This window comes from Hibiscus syriacus, unplaced genomic scaffold (assembly GCF_006381635.1).
Source record: "Hibiscus syriacus cultivar Baekdansim isolate YM2019G1 unplaced genomic scaffold, ASM638163v2 tig00112072_pilon, whole genome shotgun sequence".
Taxonomy (NCBI): Eukaryota; Viridiplantae; Streptophyta; class Magnoliopsida; order Malvales; family Malvaceae; genus Hibiscus; species Hibiscus syriacus.
The window spans coordinates 656088-662340 of NW_024063249.1; the positions used below are offsets into that span (position 1 = coordinate 656088).

General features: G+C 33.5%; 1 pseudogene; it reads left to right on the top strand.

Annotated features, from left to right (window-relative positions):
* Positions 1-2025: 2025 nt before the first annotated feature.
* On the top strand, positions 2026-4455 carry LOC120174370 (annotated as a pseudogene).
* The last annotated feature ends 1798 nt before the right edge of the window (positions 4456-6253 follow it).

Below are 6253 nucleotides of genomic sequence, written 5' to 3' on the forward strand. Positions count from 1 at the left end.
TTAAACTTAATTCATTTACGATCTAATAAAAATTGATAACTTCAAGGTTTAAGTAGTAATTTTGTTTCGATATTAACATATGTGCATCCTGCGAAATTTCTGTTTAAACCCGTATTATTCTTATGGAATGACTGCCCACCATCAACATATTACCACTGAGTTCAGTCTAAAAGTAACTCGAATGTACTCGGATTATAAATTTATGTTTTATATCATTTTCATATGATGAATTATCTCTTCATATTTTATTTTATTTGCTTTTCAATTAGGAAAGGGTTACTGAAAATGAAATTAGTTGTAACTTTTTCGTGGCTTATATCGTTCTCTCCCTCTTCTTCCTAAACTGTTTAAGTAAAACTACATCAATACAATTAAAGAAAGCACACGACTCACGCCAAGAATTTAAATAACAGTTCGTTATTGAATAATTATAATTATATAATAATATCAATATCATATGTAACATTATTGTAAAATCATAATACTTACAATAATCATGATAATATCTATAATCATAATAAATATAATATAATTAGAAATATTATCGCAATAACTATTTAAATAGTATATGGAAATTCAACAAAATTCATTCTCAACCTGGCTGTCATTGGTAGTTTAAAAAATTTGTGACGTCGGTTATATAATTATTTATGGTTAACTTTATAATAATATAAACGTGGGTCACCATATTATTATTTTAATAGTGCATCAGCTCTTGAAAACAAACATAATTCATAGTTTCGTATTAAAGAAAGAACCCCTTTTAAAATAAAGCAAAGAGAACCGCATTGCGCCTAAAATAACTTCTTAAAATTTAAAATCATAAATTCCAAAAACATAACACAACCAACCTTGAAGATGAAGAATCAAATTTAATGTTTTATGAGAGGTTGATGCAGTGAATTGTCTAAAATTAGAAAATAAATCTATGATTTAATAACATTTTTCCTTGAATAAGAATAATCTTGGACAAATTTCAGCTCTTTGAGAGAATTTTGGATACTAGGTTATAGGGTTGTAAACGAATTAAGTTAAGTTTGAATATTGTCGAGTTTAATTGAGTTTGAAAAGTTTAAAATTGAGTTCAATTGAATTAGAAAGTTCGTGAGCTTAAAATTATCAAATTTGACTCAAATTCGAAATTAAAAGTTAAAGTTCGACTTGAGCTTGAAAAAAATTAAACTCAAAACATTCTCTAACTTAGCTTGAGTGAAGTTCGAACTCGAGTTCGAACCTAAACCTTAAGTACATAAAGACTTTATATTGTATTGTTTTAAATAAAAAAACATATAAATTTTAATATTATTATAAATTTAATTTAAAATTTAAAGATTTAATATATTATTTTTTAAGTTACTCACAAATTTTTCGAGTTAGATATCAAATAACTCAAGTTTTCTCAATTCAACTTGTTAAAAACTTGAGTCAAACTCGAGTTTGAATCGATTCTATTTGTAACAAATGTTAACCAAATTTTAGTCATAAATTCAGATAACATATGATATGTTTCATCTCATTAACATCCATGTTAAATGGGTTTTGGTGATAGTATCTTTTCCTTGTTAATTTTACATAAAATTCATTTAGGAATATATATATACATACATACATATATATATATATTTACATGTAACTACCAACAACTAGTTGATCTAGTAAGACGATATATTAAATTCCTTAAATAAAATTAAGAGTTCAAACATTGACCATTTCAAATGGAACAAATTATATTGGAATGGTTGTCCTTACCTCTACATTACCCTGATCCGAATTAATTGATCAATAGATCAAACGCAGATAATTATATCAATAAAATTTACATTTCACTATATTTATTTTTCTAGACCAAGTTGTTGTAGGTCATGTCACTATTTTTATTACCACATCATAAAAATTCTTAAAATTGTGTCAGTGTTTCTATTTAGGAACTCATAATCGGATAACACAAATTTGAGTCAGAAACTTTTTCAGTGAAAATTTGAGTTTTTTGAGATTGTTATGGCTTCTCTCTCCTCTCTATTCTCCTCCTTTCTGGTTCTTCACAGTGAAACAACAACGGTGGCACAAAAATGTCTATCGCCAATGAAGGCTACATCAAACGGCATCTTCCAGGGCGATAACCCCCTTGATTTTGCGCTTCTTCTCGCCATTCTTCAGATTTGTTCGGTGGTTTTACTCACAAGGGCTCTTTCTGTCAGCCCCGTGCGGTTGCAGAGATAATTGTGAGTTCCCATATTAATGTTCTTTTTGTATGCTTTGATCATAAGATGGTCTATAATTTTGTCTGCTGATGTTACCAGGGAGGAATTTTGCTTGGTCCATCTGTTCTGGGTAGAAGCAAGATCTACTTAGAAGCTGTGTTTCCTCCCAAGAGTTTAACTGTACTGGAAACTTTAGCAAACATTGGCCTCATCTTCTTTTTGTTCCTTGCTGGCCTTGAGATAGATCCTAAATCCCTCAAGCAAACTGGGAAAACAGCCCTTATGATTGCTCATTCTGGTATTGGATTTCCTTTTGCATTAGGAATCGCTTCTTCATTTGTGCTCCGATCAACTATTTCCAAAGGTGTTAATGCTTCTTTTCTTGTGTTCATGGATGTTGCTCTTTCGATCACCGCTTTTCCTGTGTTGGATTGCATTCTGGCTGAGTTGAACCTTTTGACAACTGATATCGGAAAAATGGCGATGTCTGCTGCTGCTGTTAACGATGTTGCTGCTTGGGTTCTGCTTGCTCTAGCTGTTGCCTTATCTGGATCCAACACTTCTCCTTTTGTATCACTCTGGGTGTTCTTGTCCGGTTGTGCTTTCGTTATGTTTTTGGCTCTCGTTGTACCGCCGATGTTCAAATGGCTGGCTCATCGATGCCATGACGGTGAGCTGGTAGATGAGATATACATATGTGCTACATTGTCTGCCGTTCTTGCGGCCGGATTCGTAACCGATGCTATTGGAATTCATGCCATGTTTGGTCCTTTTGTGGTTGGAGTCCTTTTCCCAAAGGAAGGGGCGTTTGCTAATGCACTTGTGGAGAAAGTTGAGGATCTTGTGCCTGGTCTTTTCTTGCCATTATACTTTGTGTCAAGTGGACTGAAGACCAATGTTGCCGAAATTCAAGGCCTCCAATCATGGGGTCTTCTTGTCTTGATGATTTTCACAGCATTTTTTGGGAAATTGTTGGGACTGTTGCTGTGTCCCTTTCCTGCAGTGTGCCTCTTCGCGAAGTGATCGCGCTCGGTTTCCTTAAGAACACGAAAGGTCTGGTTGAACTGATTGTTCTCAACATTGGGAGGGATAGAAAGGTTTTGAATGATCAAACGTTAGCAATCAAGGTCCTAATGGCACTCTTCACTACCTTCATCACCACACCAGTTGTGATGGCGGTATATAAGCCGGCAAGGTGGAAAACGGACTACAAATATAGGACCATTGAGAGAAAAAATGCAGATACTCAACTTAGAATTTTGGCCTGTCTTCACACTGCAAGAAATATCCCATCAATGATCAATCTCTTTGAGGTTTCAAGAGGTGTTGCCAAGCGTGAAGGACTCTCAGTGTATGCCCTGCATCTCATGGAGCTGTCCGAGAGGTCGTCGGCTATATTGATGGTACACAAAGCAAGGAAAAATGGGCTTCCCTTCTGGAATAAGGATCAGCGCTCGGATTCATTCATGTTGTTGTCGATCGATGACTTCGATCTCTTCAATGGTGAACATGCACGAGGACATATGTTCAACTGCCGGAGAAAGAGAGCCACGATCATAATCCTTCCATTCCATAAGCACCAAAGAGTCGATGGATCTTTCGAGACTACTCGTTCATACTTTCGGTGAGTGAACCAGAGGGTCCTCAAACATGCACCTTGTTCTGTTGGAATTCTAGTTGATCGTGGCCTAGGTGGAACCACTCGAGTATCATCTAGCAATGTTTCCTTCCTGATAACCGTGCTTTTCTTGGGTGGCTCCGATAACTGCGAAGCACTTGCTTACGGTATTCGAATGGCTGAACATCCCGGCATCTGTCTAAACATCATCCGCTTCGTAGTCAAACCCGAGACAATTGGAGAAATTTCCACAATCGATATGCAAGAAAGCAACGGCATCGAAAAAATGTCATCGACCGAATAATTTAAATCTCAGTTCTGGAAGATACCGGAGAACTCCGTTAGATACGAAGAAAAAGCAGTCCGAAACGATCGACACAATTCGTGAAGCAGGCCACTGCAACCTTTTCCTAGCGGGGAGAATGCCTGAAGGTGAATTGGCATTACCTTTATGGAGGAAAAGTGAATGCCCTGAACTAGGACCTGTTGGTAGTCTGCTGATTTCTCCAGATTTCTCAATCACAGCATCAGTTTTAGTCATTCAACAGTACAATGGCTATACGCCTCCCTATCTGGGTGAAGATATGGAAGAAGAATCAGCAGAAAAAGATTCAGAATCAATCTAAATGTGTGATATTTTTCGGAATTTATTCAATTATTTATATTTTTTGTTCAAATGATGATGCTTTTGATTCAAATAATATAATCATGTAATATTAATGATAATAAAAAAATAATCATGTAATACTCTGCATTATTTTTTGATATTCCACTTGTTGGATGCATATTTAAAGTATACATTTACGATTTTTTTAAAACAAAGTATACATGTACCATAAATACAAATGATCATATTTCTGTTGGGATCGTGTTATTTTCCCCCATTAAGCTATGTAACGGGAAATGTAAATTTTGTGTTTCTCCACTTGGTCAAAATAAACTGAGCATTTCTTTCTCCTTATGTAGTCTGGAGAGAGCTTATGCTGCAACATTGTTGATTTAACTATAGGGACGGACATATATGTCAAGGGGTAAATTCTTAAAAGTTTAGAAAGTGACGAATTTACCAAATTTCAAGAGACGGAAACAGATTTTTAATAGAAAATATATTAAAAAAATCTAAAATTTATAATAATTTTAAATTTTCAGGAGATGATTATTTCCGTCCGTCCCTTCAATTCGTCCTTGATTACAAGCAGAGAAATGGTTGACAGCATACCAAATGGCTCACTCGCAAGCAGAGAAATGGTTGAATATCATATCAAAAGGCTCACCAATTATAAAAAAATTGAATCGAATGATTAATTTGTGTTTTGCATCAATTAAACATTCATTATCAAATGGGTATGAGTCTTCAGAATAGATAATATCATTTATAATCATTATATATTAATAAAAAAATTAGCACATACGCTAAATGGTCAGATTTTCCGTTTAGTCCCCTTTAAAATCTTATGTTTTAAAGTTAAGATTATGATAAAATTGTCTCCTAAAAATGATAGATTTCAGTTTAAACTTAGGGTAAACTACACTAAATTTTTATTTTTTACAATTATAGCATTGAACTTTGATTTTTATTTCAATTATACCACTGGTCGTTAAATCGTTGATAGCCATATCGAAACAACATATTTTTGGTGAGGTGTCTATGTCGTAAGCCATCAGCCACATCACCGTGTCATTAACGATTTAATGGTTCAGTGGTATAATTGAAACGAAAATCAAAGTTTAGTGTTACAATTGGCAAAATTGAAAGTTTAATGGTATAAATCATATAATGCCTAAAGTTAGGTGGTATATGATGAAATTTACTCTTAATCTTATTAAAATTATATAACTTTAAAATGAAATGCACAAAATATTCTGTCTGATCGTCTCTCATCCCCCAAATGCCATAATCCCAACTAGATTCAGTTTCAATAACATCACACGTGGGTTTGAACCATATAGAATGTCTGTCAAATCGTTTGAAGGGTCACATTTACATAGCCTCTTAAAAATAAGTAGATTAACGTTTGTATTTATTAATCATATATCTCACAAGAGAGAAGAAATAAAAGTCGAATCCATAGAGTGAATTCAATGGTTAAAAGAAATATTGTTTTCTTTAGAAAATATGAATTAAAACAGTTGTATCAGTATGTTGTATATATATTGTCAATAATTTAAAAAAATTCTAAATAAATAATATATTACAATCATCATATCATTTAAAAAAGTAAAAAGGCAAGTGTCCTATATAGTTTAATTCTAATACAATTATAATAAGATCATCTATTATCTTTTATTAAAAACAATTTATCTAATGTATTTCGGTGTGTCATTTGTTATACCCTAAATTTGTCCAAATAATTCAAATCGGGTTAAAAAGTGATCGGGGATAAACTTAAGGATGTCTGTGCGTTGATGTCTGCTCAAGTGAAGTGGATGTCGA